This window comes from Physella acuta, unplaced genomic scaffold (assembly GCF_028476545.2).
Source record: "Physella acuta isolate Inbredline_101_S28 unplaced genomic scaffold, ASM2847654v3 ptg000002l, whole genome shotgun sequence".
NCBI lineage: Eukaryota > Metazoa > Mollusca > Gastropoda > Physidae > Physella > Physella acuta.
The window spans coordinates 206166-222600 of NW_026731522.1; the positions used below are offsets into that span (position 1 = coordinate 206166).

The 16435-nt window shown below is 33.0% G+C and overlaps 1 pseudogene; it reads left to right on the forward strand.

Moving 5' to 3' along the window:
• The first annotated feature begins 1704 nt into the window (after positions 1-1704).
• On the forward strand, positions 1705-4155 carry LOC131943737 (selenocysteine lyase-like; annotated as a pseudogene).
• The last annotated feature ends 12280 nt before the right edge of the window (positions 4156-16435 follow it).

A 16435-nucleotide genomic window follows, 5' to 3' on the forward strand; every position in this document is an offset into this window, starting at 1 on the left:
CAGAGGCCTACACCTCAACCAGTACCTTAAGTGAGCTCACGTATGCTGGTGTTCAGGGTAAATTCACTTGATCAGACCAGTTCATTTCATAGCATTATCCTTTATTGTGTTATTAAAAAAATATTTGTCATTTTATATTTGACCGTTTACCCAAGCTTTACAGTCAGCAGTGGCGTAGTGAGGTCGGGTGTCACCCGGTGCGGCACTTAATGGTGTCACCATTCAGATGCGTAGCGACCCTTCCCGGGGACAAACTTTCCAATTTTTTATTTGCACCCCCCTCATACTTTGGATTATTGCACCCCCCCCCCCCTTTCAAGTTTTCGATTTGCACCCCCCCCATTAAACTTTCGATTTGCACCCCCCCCTCAAGTTTTTCTCTATATATTTTACTATTTTTTGCCTTGGTTTCACCCCCCTAAATGGTGTCACCCGGTGCGGTCCGCACGCCCCCCCCCCCCCCTCGCTACGCCCCTGACAGTCAGGCATAGTTTAAAAAATACAACTTATTAAAAAAAAAACATCACTAATCTTACCAGTTTCATTCCTTCCTGTTTCAATAAAGTAATTAAAATGATATACCTCTTGTTTTATTTTTATTGTGACCGTAATGAAATGTTTTCTTTGTGAACATTAAATAGAAGTTATAAAGATTAACACAAGGTGATATGACAGTAGCAGCTCATTGAACGTTAGAGTCAACATATCTACTACTACTCTGTTATTACAGTTCAAAGACGTATAATTGGAAAACCTTAGCTTTATTAAATATCATTTGCCTGGGTGTTTTTTTATAAAAAACGACCAAACTTAACCATAATTCAAAATCTTTAAAGGCACAATCTAAGTAATGTTTCATGTAAACAGTAACCTTAACACACTAGCCCATGTAATTATCAATGAAAGACAAACCATCATGATAAGCATATATACATGCACTGGTTGAGCTTTTAATTCATGATATATTCGCCTATCTGTATAAATGTACCGTGTCTGCTTGGATGGAAACATATTTCTTTTTTCACTTTATAAGAAATTCAGAATTAAGCGCATACTATAAAGTGTGCTTATTTATCACAATGTGTAACCACTGTTCTATACACGAAAACACCCAGGTGGTCTAAAAATATACATATCATGAATTTAAACATTTAAAATAAACTGTGATATTATTTTAACACCTACTCCTCCACAGGTGTTTTGTGATACAACTCTAGTTTTTAATATTACGGGCATCTTTTATTTGTTGTTTATTATATCTCTTTATGTTTTTTAATAACGTAGATTGTTGTAAATTCATTTTTTTTTCTTCTTCCAACTTGTTTTAGTTAACTCCCATTTATACTTATGTCTTATCATTTGAATTCAAATTTGAGAATAATTATTTGTTTCGAAACATTATGTGACATTTAAAGCTTGATATGGAATTACTTGTTAATTGTGAATTGCATATATGAATATGAGTCCACAGTATAAGTTTCTTGGAGATTAGATTTATAAAGTGACAAAAATTGAATGGGCAAACTGAAAACGTAATAAAAACATGTATTTCAAGACACACGCATTCCTCAATTTAATCTCTGCTTTTTCTTCTCCGGTTGTATGCATAACTATTATATATACTTTATTATTTAACAACATTGTGAGCCGACACGCTACTTACTTAATAATAAAAAAAATATGAAAAAAATGGAAGGTGTTTAATTAGACTACAATGCAACAACACCCTTAGCATCAGAAGTTGTTCAGGCTATTTCTGAATCGCTGACACAGTCATGGGGAAATCCATCTAGTTCACATATAGCACCAATTTAGACACATATAAAAACACAATAACTACAGCACGAACACATGTTGCTAACATGATTGTAGCCAATCCTCCAGATATAATTTTTACTTCTGGAGGAACAGAGGGGAACAAATGGATGTTACATATTGCTAAACAACAGTTTCAAAAGCAGTTATCACTGAAAGATCAACAAACAGGAGATAACAATGTGTGCCTTAATCGACCTCACTTTATAACCTCCAATATAGAACATGATTCTATCAAACTTGTCTTGGACCATTACAAAGCTGAAGGGCTGGCAGATGTGACAGAAGTCCCTGTACGCCACTCTACTGGAGCTGTCCATGTCGATGATGTGCTAGCAGCTATTCGTCCTACAACTGTACTCATTACTATTATGCTTGCTAACTATACAACAGGTGTTATCCAGTCTATTTCAGCAGTGAGTCAAAAAGTTAAGTCCCTGAAGAGACAGAAAGGTGAAACTGAGAACATTTTTATACACACAGATGCTGCACAAGCCATTGGTAAATTTCCTGTCAATGTTAAACAACTTGGTGTTGATTACCTGACAATAGTTGGTCACAAATTTTATGGTCCAAGGATTTATGTAAAGAATCCATCTGAAACCACACCATTGTATCCTATGTTTTTTTGGTGGAGGACCAGAAAGGAACTTCAGGCCTGGTACAGAAAATACACCCATGATAGCAGGGTTAGGAAAGGCTGCAGAACTTGTCTATAAGAACCTACAGCACTACCAGTCCCATATGCTTGATGTAAGGGATTACTTGGAACAGAGATTAAAAGAAATCTTTGCAGAGCATGTTATTTTCAATCCGAAAACCAACAAAAGTGATCGATTACCAAATACATGTAATGTGTCTTTTGTCGGTCCTGATATGATGAAAGGTCATGAGATTCTGTCTAGCCTAACCAGTATACAGGCTAGTGTGGGAGCTGCTTGTCATGCACAAGACAGGCCATCACATATTCTGCTTGCTACAGGAGCAACTGAGTTTGCTGCTTTTAGAGCTCTGCGGATTTCTGCTGGAAGGGAAACAACAAAAGATGATATAGACGTTGCTGAAAAGAATTACAATCATTGCTTATTCAAAAATAAAACATGCAACAATTTAAAAATAAATATATATATATATATATATATATATATATATATATATATATATATATATATATATATATATATATATATATATATATATATATATATTTAAAAAAAAATATATATATATAAATATATAAATAAATATATATATATATATATATATATATATATATATATATATATATATATATATATATATATATATATATATATATATATATATATATATATTTAATGTAAGAAATAAGAAACACTATTGTAAAACGGTTTTAGTCCTAACAAAAAGATAATGAAAATTGTAAAACAAAAGTAAACATGCAAGGCAAAAGGTAGCTGTAAAAACGTGTCTTAAACGGGAAAATAAAATAAAAATACATTTAAAAACATTTAAATATGCCTACTGAACTGTGACAACAGCAATTATTAACTGGTTACGAAGAATTGTAATGTATAATTCTAAAAACAATCATGTATCATTCTATAAACGTATTGCACACATAACTATGGTGTTAACAAAAATGAAATAAAATATTGATAGCTACGCTTAATTAAACAATCATATAATGAGATCAATTAAACAGTCCATAGGGGTCATCCATAAATCACGTCACACGCGTAGGGTGGAGGGGGGGGGGGCGTAATTTTGTGACGATGTGTGATGAGGGGGAAGGGGGGATGTTGCGACGTCACATTGTTTGCCAAACCTTATCGCCAAACCTTATCGGTAATGTCCGTTTCATTCATATTAATGATATAGTTCACACATGCGTAAGGCCTGCTGTGGTCTGATAATACACATAAGATGAAAATGCACACATAATACAAAGATACTTAGCAGGAAAAGTTCGAAAAAAGACAAAAACAATACAAAATGATATATTAGGTAGATAAGCATGTTATTAGAGTAAGAGTTATTTCCCATATATTTATTACAATGAAATTGATTGAAGTAACTCAAATTTTAATGTCCAAGTTAATTTAATTTAGCAAAATCCAAAGATTTATTAGTTAAAAAGAACAGTAATCGTTCTGAGTATTTTACTTTTTTTCAAATAAAAATAGTTGTGTTTTGTTTTATACTTTTTATACTTCAGACTGGTAAATATTAATCTTAGCATCAAGTACACATCATAAACCAACTTTATTAATATAAACATTTTTAAAGAGTAACTAACCGTTCAATTAAACAGGCTTGCAACCACTCCGCCGTCTGATACCCCTCCGTCGACTTCAGTAAATTTAAATACTTTTTATTGAAATAAAATACATGTCAAATTCAAGTATTATTTTTGCAAATATGTATTGGTTTTCACGAGCCGATGATGGAAAGTTTATAACTAAATTGAAGAGAATGAGGTTGAATCTTACACGTGTTATTATTATAACACCAAACTAAAGAACAATAGACATTCTATTTTACAAGAAATTATCGACAGTTACCTTAAAGTTAAAAAAAAATATGTGTGTTTTAAAAATGATATAACACATATTAAATATGGCATATGTACGCATTTTTATCTAACGTCTCGTGCATTTTGCGTTCGGTTCTGTTGAAATAAAATTTAAAAGTGCTGCTGATGTAGTAAGCCTAGAGACAAGATCAATCAAGATTTAGTCAATAGACTTAACATATGGACAAAAACAATGTAAAAAAATAAACGCAATAGTACGTGATTTTAAAAAAAAATATATTCGATGATATGTGTATATTGACATTTAAATTGGAAATGTAATGTATTTCTTAAGCCCGGGCAATACCGGGTGCATTATGTTTATTAAAAATACAATTCACTGCCCTTTGCTAGTTAAGTTTAAACCTTCAAGAACAGTGTATTCTAGTGGCTATTACTTTAATAGCCGAGGCAGGCACCTATACATACATTATTGAACTCTACATGAAGTGGCCATACGGTTATGTTTCCTATTATAATAAACGTTGTAAAAATTTCACGCACCTCTCTAATTCAAAATTGCGGTACTTTCATTTCGCAGACATAGTTGCTATGGATACAGGTTTAAAACACTGGGCAAGCTACACCATTTTAACTAGGCCGTAAAGAACTAACACATTAAATACAGCTTTTGTTTTAAGAACACACATGTAATTAACAGTGTTAGTGTGTATTGCCTCACTGTTAGATTTAGTATTTTAATGTTTATCATTGGCTTGTGAGCACGGATAGAGATTCACAAGAGTAGAACTTTTTTCTGTCATTTAATTGGACTTGTAAGTAGGTCACCAACGTGTCGTTTTCATACTTGCCAGATGCCATTTTTTGTTTCAAACGGAAAGTGAATATTAAATAAAGTTAGTTCACTAGACTTAGTGTATTTATGAAGGGAGAAATTGAAAAAAAAGGAAACAACTATCCTGCTTAAAGACTTACTAGTTTATTTCCCTTATATATTTGGTGCATTGCAATAAAAAGAAAGGGGAGGGAGTTGGGTTGGTCGATAAAAGAATTACTGCGCAAATTTGAATTACTCTATTTTGACATGTTTCAGAAGATTTGGGAAAAATGTCGATGTTTATAAAAAAAAAATCAACTGCAATTTTGAGGTGGGTTGTAGGCTGAGGTGTGACGTCATTTTAAGGGTGGGGGTCTGGCTTTTTATGACGATGTGTGACGGAGGGGAGGGGGGAGGTAAAAATCGTCAAAAAGCGTGACGTCATTTATGGATGACCCCTAATATGTATTATACAAAAGCAAATCAATAAAGGTATGTTAAAACTGTATTTCAAACATTTAGCTAGAACTAATAATGAGTTGAATTTATTGCCCGGCTTTGACGTTTTAATGTAGAATAACCAACAATGTTTAATGTTGTTGTTTTTTTTCTCAATGTTTATGTTAATTGCTTCCCATTTAAAGATTGAAAAGATAATTAAGGCAAACCATTCTTCATAATTAATCATACAATCAGATTTCTATTGTTATATTGTTTTGTTCACACAACATTACTCGATGTTTTAAATCGTATTATACTTTAGATTAAAATGAAAGATGCTGGAACAGTTTGCAACAAAACACGCAAATAACGTAGTGTTGACATTGTGAAGCCCCAGACTCTTTCTATACAACATCTTAAAAAGTGGCATTCATTTAACGAGCCAGCACACAACACCGTCTAAATAGACTAGACCTAAACTAGGAACTAAAAATACATTTATAAAGGCGAAAATTACATCGAACCACCAATGCAAATACATGGGAGCAAGACGCTTTCCTGAATGGACACTTGCCCGAATACGACAATGCCCGAATGGACACTTGCCCGAATACGACACATGCTCGAATGGACACTAAAATGCAATAAAATAAAACTCAATCTATACTATCATTTCGTTTGAAATGTTTGCATATCCATGAAATGTATTATTTATATTTAGTCACTGCCCATTTTCGTTTTTTTTAAATAAAGTAAATAAAATTCAGTAACACAAAATTAAACGATTTAGTTAAAACATGCTTTAACATTTAAATCAAAATTTTAGAAACATATTTTATCATTTAAAATTCCTTTTTTTTCAAATCTATATATTTCATATTTTTTACTATTATAATGTGTTTCTACATTAAATTGAAACTAATAGTTTTATTATGTAGTGTTTTAAAAAGTTTCCGATTTATCAGTGTTATAGTAGTTTTTATAATTTCCTCTCTGTATTATATAAAATAATAGTTTATTGAAATAGTTAAAACATGTACAGACGGAGTGCCTCGTATGTGATATTGTCGTATAGTGTCATGCCTTTTTGTCTGTTTGCAAAATGCCTTTGTTTTATGTAATTAAAATGATATATGCGTGCTGTCTTCTTTAACTGAGTCGGCCCTTATGTAAAATGTCGGGTCTACTGTTGTTTTAGTTTGGTGTTATAATAATAACACCTGTAAGATACAACTTCAGTTTCTTCAATTGTGTATTAAACTTTCCATCATCGGCTCGTGATGACAAATATTATAATAACTAGGCATGCTGCCCAGCTTCGCTTAGGCTTTCGAAAACATTGATAATTTGAATGCTTAATTAATTCGCCCGAGGGTCGGTCTACGACCTCACAAGTTATGAAGAGGTTCCTCCGTGGACATTTTTTTTCTATTTATAGCTCATATAAGGCGCCGGTCAGTCGAGGTCAGTTTTGACCACATCATCGTAGACTTTTCGGCCAACCGGCCCCCGTGTTCTGTCGCCCCAGGGCAAGATCCTGCCAAATTTGAAGCGCCTGCGGCGCCGGGAAGTGCCCTATCGGGCACCCGACAACTTTGCTTTATATATTATAGAGATTAGCAAATTGCATAGATAAACAAAGATTTCAATAAAGTAATTAAGGCCTGAAATACTTTAGTATAGAGATGTATTATTTGAATAGATGAATCTAGAATATCTAGATCTAGAATCCAAATAAATAAAATAAATTTTATGAGTTTAGGCCGGAAAAATTGTATTGTATACATTTCATAGTGTACGTAGATCTAAATCAAATTTGAATGAAATGGTTCATTTCTTTTTATTCTAAACACGGCAGATGGCGTCATTAGTTAATGTATAAGCAATAGTGACGTCACAGTTTTATGCGTTCTTTTTCACATCTATTAATGCTTTTCCGGTTGCATAAATAATACTGTTTCTCTACATTCGAATACGCCTTTATTTTTTATTTTTCTTCTTTAAATAAAATTGTGGTTATACATTTAAAACATCTAACATATTATTTTCAACAAAAGTCCGTATAAAGTTTTCCATATATCGCTGCCGTTTCTGACGTGATGTCCAGCGAAAATATTTTGCTGACAGACAGAGAGAGAGAGAGAGGTGCGCACATGGGGAATTATATATTAGGATTTCAATAAAAAGTATTTAACTGAAGCCGAAGACTTTAACGACTGAGCAATGTTAATTTGAACGGTTAGAGAGTCTTTAAAAATGTATCTATTAATAAAGATGGTCAATGGTGTATATTTAATGATAAGAAAAAATATTTACTACTCTAGAAAGTGCAGTTTAAATAACAAATCAATTTTTATTTTAAAAATAAAAAAGAGCAGATAGATTATTATTCTTTTTATCTATTAAATTATGGGATTTTGCTTATTTAAAATAATTTTAGAATTAAAATTTGAGTTACTTCAATGAATTTCATTGTTGGAAGTATATGGGAAATAACTCTTACTGATAACAACATGTTAATTTACCTAATATATCATTCGAAACATTACTTTTAAAAGACAACCTGAATTATTCATGCTGTGTGTGTTTTTGTCTTTTTTTAGACAGAACATGCGCTAAAGGAAATTGATTGTAATGCATATGAAGGAAGCACAAACTGCTGACTAACTAAATATAGAACTGTGTAGCTTGCAATCTTTCACCATTCACCACACTTTGAGATCAAATAAATTTTACGAAAAGAAAATGTGCCTAAATTAGCTAATTATTGTTAAATATACAATAATGTTCACATGCCTATCTATATATGAAATGTGTTTCAATCATAAATAATCATTAGATATGGGATAGTCTGTTTTCAGTTGCTAAAATCTTAGTGAAACTCTAAACACACTTCTTCAAAGAGGAGCATTGTGGCATTGTTTTTATTTGAACTTTCATACCGATTTCATGATTTCATCGATTCAAAACCACAAAACCAATAGTGTTACATGTGTTTATATTATATTTTATAAGCGTATATTGTTTAAGATTATGCATAGTCTTGATTGTAATTTAACACTCAAATGACAACAGAAGATATTACCAATTTGATTCTGTGTCGTTTAGCATTTGTATATTATACTATGTACTTGGCTTATTACCCTGTCAAGTAATTGATGCTTTTTTATTTTTACAGTTGGATTTTTGAACATTGTCCGAATCCAGTGTTAGGTCAATCTGCAAGCGACCGTTTCATGTTGATGGTGTATTTCTGAGTGTTCAAAAGATCATCGTATATTTGGAAGCTAGCTTCACAGTACCCACATTCGTAGATTGCGATGTCTATTTTACTAACACGCGCTTGTTTTAAATTATATCTTCTGTTGTTTTTTTTTATAGTTGCATACGTGTGTCACACTAAAAACTTTAGTACTGAAAAATAGCAACACTTTTTTCCTTCTAAATCAATTGCATCTTTTAAATCAAACAAAGACTATAACGGATTAGTAAAACAAGGTTAGCACATAATGTAACACGTTTTGACATAAGGAAAGATGTGTTTGTGCACTTTCTAGTACCAAGCATTTTTTTTAAACGGTTTTTATATATTGTGTATACATATTTGTTTTAAATGCATGGTAATATGTTTCTTACTAGCCATATCTTCTGTATACCTCGGGGTTAACATAATTGAAGCGTATTTACTTTGTGTAGATGTTTAGAATTATCTTATATTTCTCTGTGTATAGGTTAGTAAATGTATACTCAACACGTCAAGTGTATTATCGACAAATGCAGTTTGTACACTTTTTTTTTTTAATCGATGTACCATTTCTACATATATTGTGAATAGTTAGCACTATTTAATTTTGTTATGGTATTTATAAACTCATTTTTTTCCGAGGTTATGTTTTTTGGACATACTGCATTCATCCTCTATACACTCGATGTGTGAGTTCAAGTTATATTCTAATCATGGATTTCAATAGCTAAAATAATGCTAGCTACATCACAGGCTACATTCCATTCATACTAAAATAAACACCTTCGGAACACAATACAAAATCCGATGCTAAATTTTACAAATGTCATAGATAATATTTAATTTAAAATGTTCAAGTGTCTTGTCATACATCATATGACTCGCTTACAGCTTTCATATTCAATGTGTATCTCTTGATAATTTTAATATCAAAGAAAAATATACATTTGACACATGTGTATACATGTATTGTAATGGTCATTCATATTGTACAATAAGCATTAAATGACAAATAATGTTTTGTGACAAATTCTTTCCACCAAATTTAGAATTAAATATAGAGGTTATTTCACTTAGCTCTTCTAAAAAAAGAGTGGGAGGTAGCTAAAGCTAAAATGAAATAAAATAAATGTATTTTTGAACAATATAAAGTTCACATAATAATAATAATAAAAATAATAATTCTACATTAAAATTAAAATGTATCCAGTTCTTTTATTATGACAAGCCTCATACAGTTTGCAAATAAATATTACGTAAAAAACATTCGATACATGTGCATATCCGCCAACAGATCATTTTAAATTGTCTATGATTTTAAACGATAGTAGATACGTTCATTAATCGAACCATGATTTCTATTACGGCTTATGTTTATAATGATAGTAGTGCTATTGGTGTTGTAGAATGAAATTTTCTCAATCTGTTTAGTATTTTATCTTTTTTGTTTTTCTACGTGAAATCAGCCGAATTTTCTATATCAGCGTCATGTTAAATATTAATCTGCATGTGATGTGTGCAGTTTTTAGGAAGATTCATGTTTCATTCAGATTTTACATGTTTCTGTTTACTCAATATTCTCTAAGACCAGACCTAATTCATGTTTCATGCAGATTTTAAATGTTTCTGTTTACTCAATATTCTCTGAGACCAGACCTAATTCATGTTTCATGCAGATTTTAAATGTTTCTGTTTACTCAATATTCTCTGAGACCAGACCTAAACTATGTGCCAGTCTGTCCTGGTCATAAGTTCACTATTATATTTTCTCTATGTAGAATGGGTAGCTGAAGGGGAAACAAAATGTCCTGGTCATAAGTTCACTATTATATTTTCTCTATGTAGAATGGGTAGCTGAAGGGGAAACAAAATGCCCTGGTCATAAGTTCACTATTATATTTTCTCTATGTAGAATGGGTAGCTGAAGGGGAAACAAAATGTCCTGGTCATAAGTTGACTATTATATTTTCACTATGTAGAATGGGTAGCTGAAGGGGAAACAAAATGTCCTGGTCATAAGTTCACTATTATATTTTCTCTATGTAGAATGGGTAGCTGAAGGGGAAACAAAATATGATCGTCTCATTTCAGGATACATTTCAACGATCTCATTAAATAGTGACGTTATTTAAACATCTTTCAACTCTTCTTGGAGATGATGCTTCTTCTTTGTTTTCTAGAACGTATGATTCTCATGTGTGTGTTTATCTGCTGGGTTGTGTAAATATGCTTGTTGTAATCCTATTTTGTGATATGTTGATACAATTATGTTGTTAATTTCCCATGTTACAGTTATACACATTGATCGTGTAAAAACTAGCACTAGACGCGAGCTAGATCTTGTCAGTGTCTACTGTCTTCTTGTTTATGTATTATAATCAAAAGAAAAAAAAAAGATGATCATTCCGAAAAGTCATATTAGTAGATCTACAATTAGCCTTCAGGAAATGTATTCAAGTGTCACCATTTTTTTACATAAGCTATGTAATATGGCTAACATGATAAACATTTAAATCTTATTAAAAGAACACAAAAACGGTTATTTATAATCGTGTCTATAAACAATAAAACAATTTTAGAATGATGTGATTAATAAAAAAAATAATTATATTACAGCATATTCTAAGTACTGATATAGTGTCATGGAATCTGGCTGACGTTAATCACAAGCACAATCAACGGCCTGTTTCTCCAGCCCATGTAAGCATATGCACGTAGGCAGACGACTGGTTCTAGTATAATGTTCAGGACGCACTTAACTTTCGAAACATACCCAGAATTTAAGAGTTGTCGGCATTTGATTTTTTTTCAAGGGGTAACCACAGAACAGATTATATGGTTTGCAATTAAAATGATTTTAATGTATAAACAAAATGTGTACTACCAAGAAATGTGTAGAGAACATTGTTTAAATTGAATCATCGCTAGTGTTCAAATAGGTTTAAAATAAGGCTCTAAGTTTGTCCACAAAATTTAAGTTAAAATATATATTTTGTCACAAGTATATTCAGATTATGAAAATATATTTTAAAAGTAACTATTATTTGTAATCCTACAACACACAAAACAAATGCAATTATCTGTATAAACGTGTAATCTTCTTATGAATCTACTCACGGCAGAATTTTGAGTTATCTCCCTTACCTTGTTTTAAATACAGAAATGGGATTAAACTAGTTAATAAGTATTTGAAATTAAACATTTTAAATATTTTTAATAACTTTTGCAGATTAATTATAATAAATTTAAATTATTTGTATTTATGATGGTCTACACATTTAAAACAATGATTACATATAGTAGGCCTATACTATAGTAATACTTTAGAGATTTTCTTTGAAGAACAGTTGTCTTTAGTAACCCGCACTACCGACGAAATGGAAACCTAATTGCGCGTGAGGTACGTCGTGAACTTGTGAGCAATGTCATAAAAATTTTTAGAAAGCTTTTTTTTTCAAAGTACGGCTTGACAGGACATGCGACACATAGGTCTACTTTAGACATTTTCTCAGAATAACGCGTTTCTATGGAACCCTCACGACAGAAGTACTAAAATAGAATTGTGCTTGCTTTACAGCGTTTCACCAACTACAGTGTTACTACTTTAACACAGGCACGTACATTAGATGTGTCAGCTTTTGTGGACGCGCTCTTGATAGCTACTATTTAGTGGAAGAAAAATACATGACATTTGAACCAAAGGATGCTGAAGTTAAGGAATAAATACGGGAACATCTAAGTAGCAATAGCGATGTTTCAAAGTTTTGGACATGATATTGAAGGTGCAACTGGGGAATAAATGCTTGGAGAAGAAATGCCAATATATGTACAAAATAACATTGTAGAGTATACACGTTGCCATATTGAAACTGATGAGATAATTACAACGTAATGACAGCTTTATAAACAAAAAAGAATAATCGTAGAGGTCGAAGCCGTTGAGGTAATTGAGAAACAGCTTATACAATCACTGAGTAGCAGAAGCAAGAGAGCAAAGATTATTTGGAAGCAGTCGACTCGACATTGAATAATATGCAATATGACCACAAAATACTAGAAAATGTATGAAATTAACATACATCGACAACCTAGACGGATCAGACTCCTAGAAATAATATGTCTCATGTCTGTACATGTGAATTTCTTACACGGATCATATAATAAAATATTATGTTAATGTAAGGTCCATCAATGTGATCAAAGATGTACTTGTCATTGGCAGGTCTCAACCTAAAACACTCAGCAAAGCACAATGTCGGGGACGGGAAGCGAGGGGTGGGGGTGTATAACAAAGGAAACATCAGACACCATCAGGGACTAGACTCACTGAGGCAACAGTGGGGTGGGGGTGTATAACAAAGGAAACATCAGACAACATCAGGGACTTACTGAGGCAACAGTGGGGTGGAGGTGTATAACAAAGGAAACATCAGACGCCATCAGGGACTAGACTCACTGAGGCAACAGTGGGGTGGGGGTGTATAACAAAGGAAACATCAGACACCATCAGGGACTAGACTCACTGAGGCAACAGTGGGGTGGGGGTGTATAACAAAGGAAACATCAGACACCATCAGGGACTAGACTCACTGAGGCAACAGTGGGGTGGGGGTGTATAACAAAGGAAACATCAGACACCATCAGGGACTAGACTCACTGAGGCAACAGTGGGGTGGGGGTGTATAACAAAGGAAACATCAGACAACATCAGGGACTTACTGAGGCAACAGTGGGGTGGAGGTGTATAACAAAGGAAACATCAGACGCCATCAGGGACTAGACTCACTGAGGCAACAGTGGGGTGGGGGTGTATAACAAAGGAAACATCAGACACCATCAGGGACTAGACTCACTGAGGCAACAGTGGGGTGGGGGTGTATAACAAAGGAAACATCAGACAACATCAGGGACTAGACTCACTGAGGCAACAGTGGGGTGGAGGTGTATAACAAAGGAAACATCAGACACTATCAGGGACTAGACTCACTGAGGCAACAGTGGGGTGGGGGTGTATAACAAAGGAAACATCAGACACCATCAGGGACTAGACTCACTGAGGCAACAGTGGGGTGGAGGTGTATAACAAAGGAAACATCAGACACTATCAGGGACTAGACTCACTGAGGCAACAGTGCACACTCTGGATGGAGGAGGATAAAATAGCTGCTCTATATAACAAAATCATCTAAAGGTCTGAAAACGTTAGATACACCTAGGTTTAATAGACCGGTTGTGGATACATACACAGAAAAAAAAAGCCATGAGTTTAGCAAAGTCATTTAGAAATAGACACTACTTTAAAACTAGCACATTTCAGAAAAGGTACCAATTCATCACATGTTTGATCAAAACTTGTTTCTTCCGTGTCGAAAATATAGAGCATTTCACCGATGTCAAGTTTGCAATTCAATTAACATCATGAAAAATATCGACATTTCAACGTAATTTCATTTGTACTATTATTATATCTTGTTTAGACCATGACATATTATATAATCGTTGCAAATTATAAAAAAAAACAATATTACAAAAATGCTAGTGTACTCAAAAATCGTTTATTAATCATATTGATTGTGGTTTGAAAACTAACAAGGGAGACAACTTATCTGTATATACCCACATAGTGTTGATATGTAGCGTGATTCAAATAGTGCTAACTTTATATAGAAATGACAATTTTGTAAGTTCTATAATTCAGTGTATGCAATATTCTTAAGATCTGCTTTTTTATTATCCAAAGAAATTATATTATTGTTTAACTGATATTATACGCGACCTTTATTATTTTTTAAATACATGGTTGGAGACATTCAAAAACTTATGATATAATTGTATTTTACTTGTGTTGTGTGTTCGGTATAAAAATACATTTTTTTAGTACATTAAATCCTAAGCTAAAAACCCACAAACAAATACAGATAGGGACAAAACATGTTAAATTTTTAAAACATTTAGAAGCAGTCAATAGAATATGCTATTTGTAAATGCTTACATGGACTGGAGGGTCAGGCGTTGATGTTTTTTTATGGAACAGAGAGGGACTGACTATGACTTAAAGAATAAGAAAAAAAATGTTTCTAAGGTGCTTGGACAAAAAAGAACCAATAATACACACCATTCCTCTAACCAACAAACACAACTAACTATATAACATGTAAACCATCACACATCATCCATTACAGCAAATATAGCTGTATTGACAATGAAACTGACATCATCTAAGCTATTCCATGCAAAAAACAAGCTTGCCAAACCTTCTTATTAACAACTCATTGGACCAACCAATGCATCCGAGCACATTTAAACCCATCTCGATAGAAAATATCAATAGTACAACTCACTCAGCTGTAACTTCAGCTGTAGGAATTTATCAGTAAAGTCTGCCATACAATGATCCTCTGTGATAATAATTAAGGGAGACCGTCATTCAAAACTAGTTACATGAAACGATATGGATTGCCATCAATAAAAATTAACGTCATTGTTCGATAGGTACAATATATTTCAGTCTGTATTTTAAATGTGCTATACTCAAATGTGTATACGTTATGTAACGTATAAACATTTTCAAAACTGTTTTCCTATATTTTTTTTTTGTTTTAATTACTAGACATTGAATACAACACTGTGCTTTAGTTTAATCGATCAATAGTAATTATTTGTTTGAATATGTATAGCCTTAGTAAAACTGGAAGTTAGTTTGTACTTATTTCTCAAATGTAAAATATTCAATGTTGGTTAAAAATATGCTTTCTGGCAAAAACAATTTGGAACCTTTTGGAACCATCTTTTAAGCCTATCCCCATGATATTATACATTATTTAAACATTATTCAATTATGAACTAACACTATCATTTAGCCTCAACGTGGTGACTTATCTATGTAGAGTTTGATACGGACTTAGCCAATTATAATATAAGCTGCCTATTCCACACCTTCTCCACATACGAACACCGTAGCTGACGTGTATGTTATTGTATACACACAAATATATGTTATTATTAGTTATATCGTGCAGGAAATGATAGCCGACAATTGTTATAGTACAGGGGTCGGCAACCTACGGCTCGCGAGCCGCATGCGGCTCTTTAGTTGTACGATGCGGCTCTCCAGCACCTTGGACAAATATTAATAGTTGTATTATTTAATTTGCAAAACTCATAACAAAAATTATACTGTAAGGATACACACGTTTAAACAGGATAAAGACACTCAGCCCTGTGACAACAATCCCATGCTTGCCACTGCCCAAGTGCTGACTTTTTCGAATATCGTTAATTGGAGAATGTTAATTTAGAATGCATTTCCTTATCCGTCAGTAATCATTAATTTGACGCGAGTGACGTAGTTATTAGCTTCCTACTGTTGAGCCGGGTACAGGACGGTGGGGTACGAGTTTACCATGTGTTTAGTGGGGTGGAAGCCTGGTAAGAACTGAATGACAAAAGTGACTGATACACGGTAATCAAACCGATACCCAAGCCAGTTAGCCAGTTGCCGTGTTGGGCCTGCCTGGCTATGGGAGACAACGTAATTTTTTTTTTTTTTTAAATTAACAGCTTCTAAAGTGGATTGGGATAGACCTTTATTTTTTTTTTATTA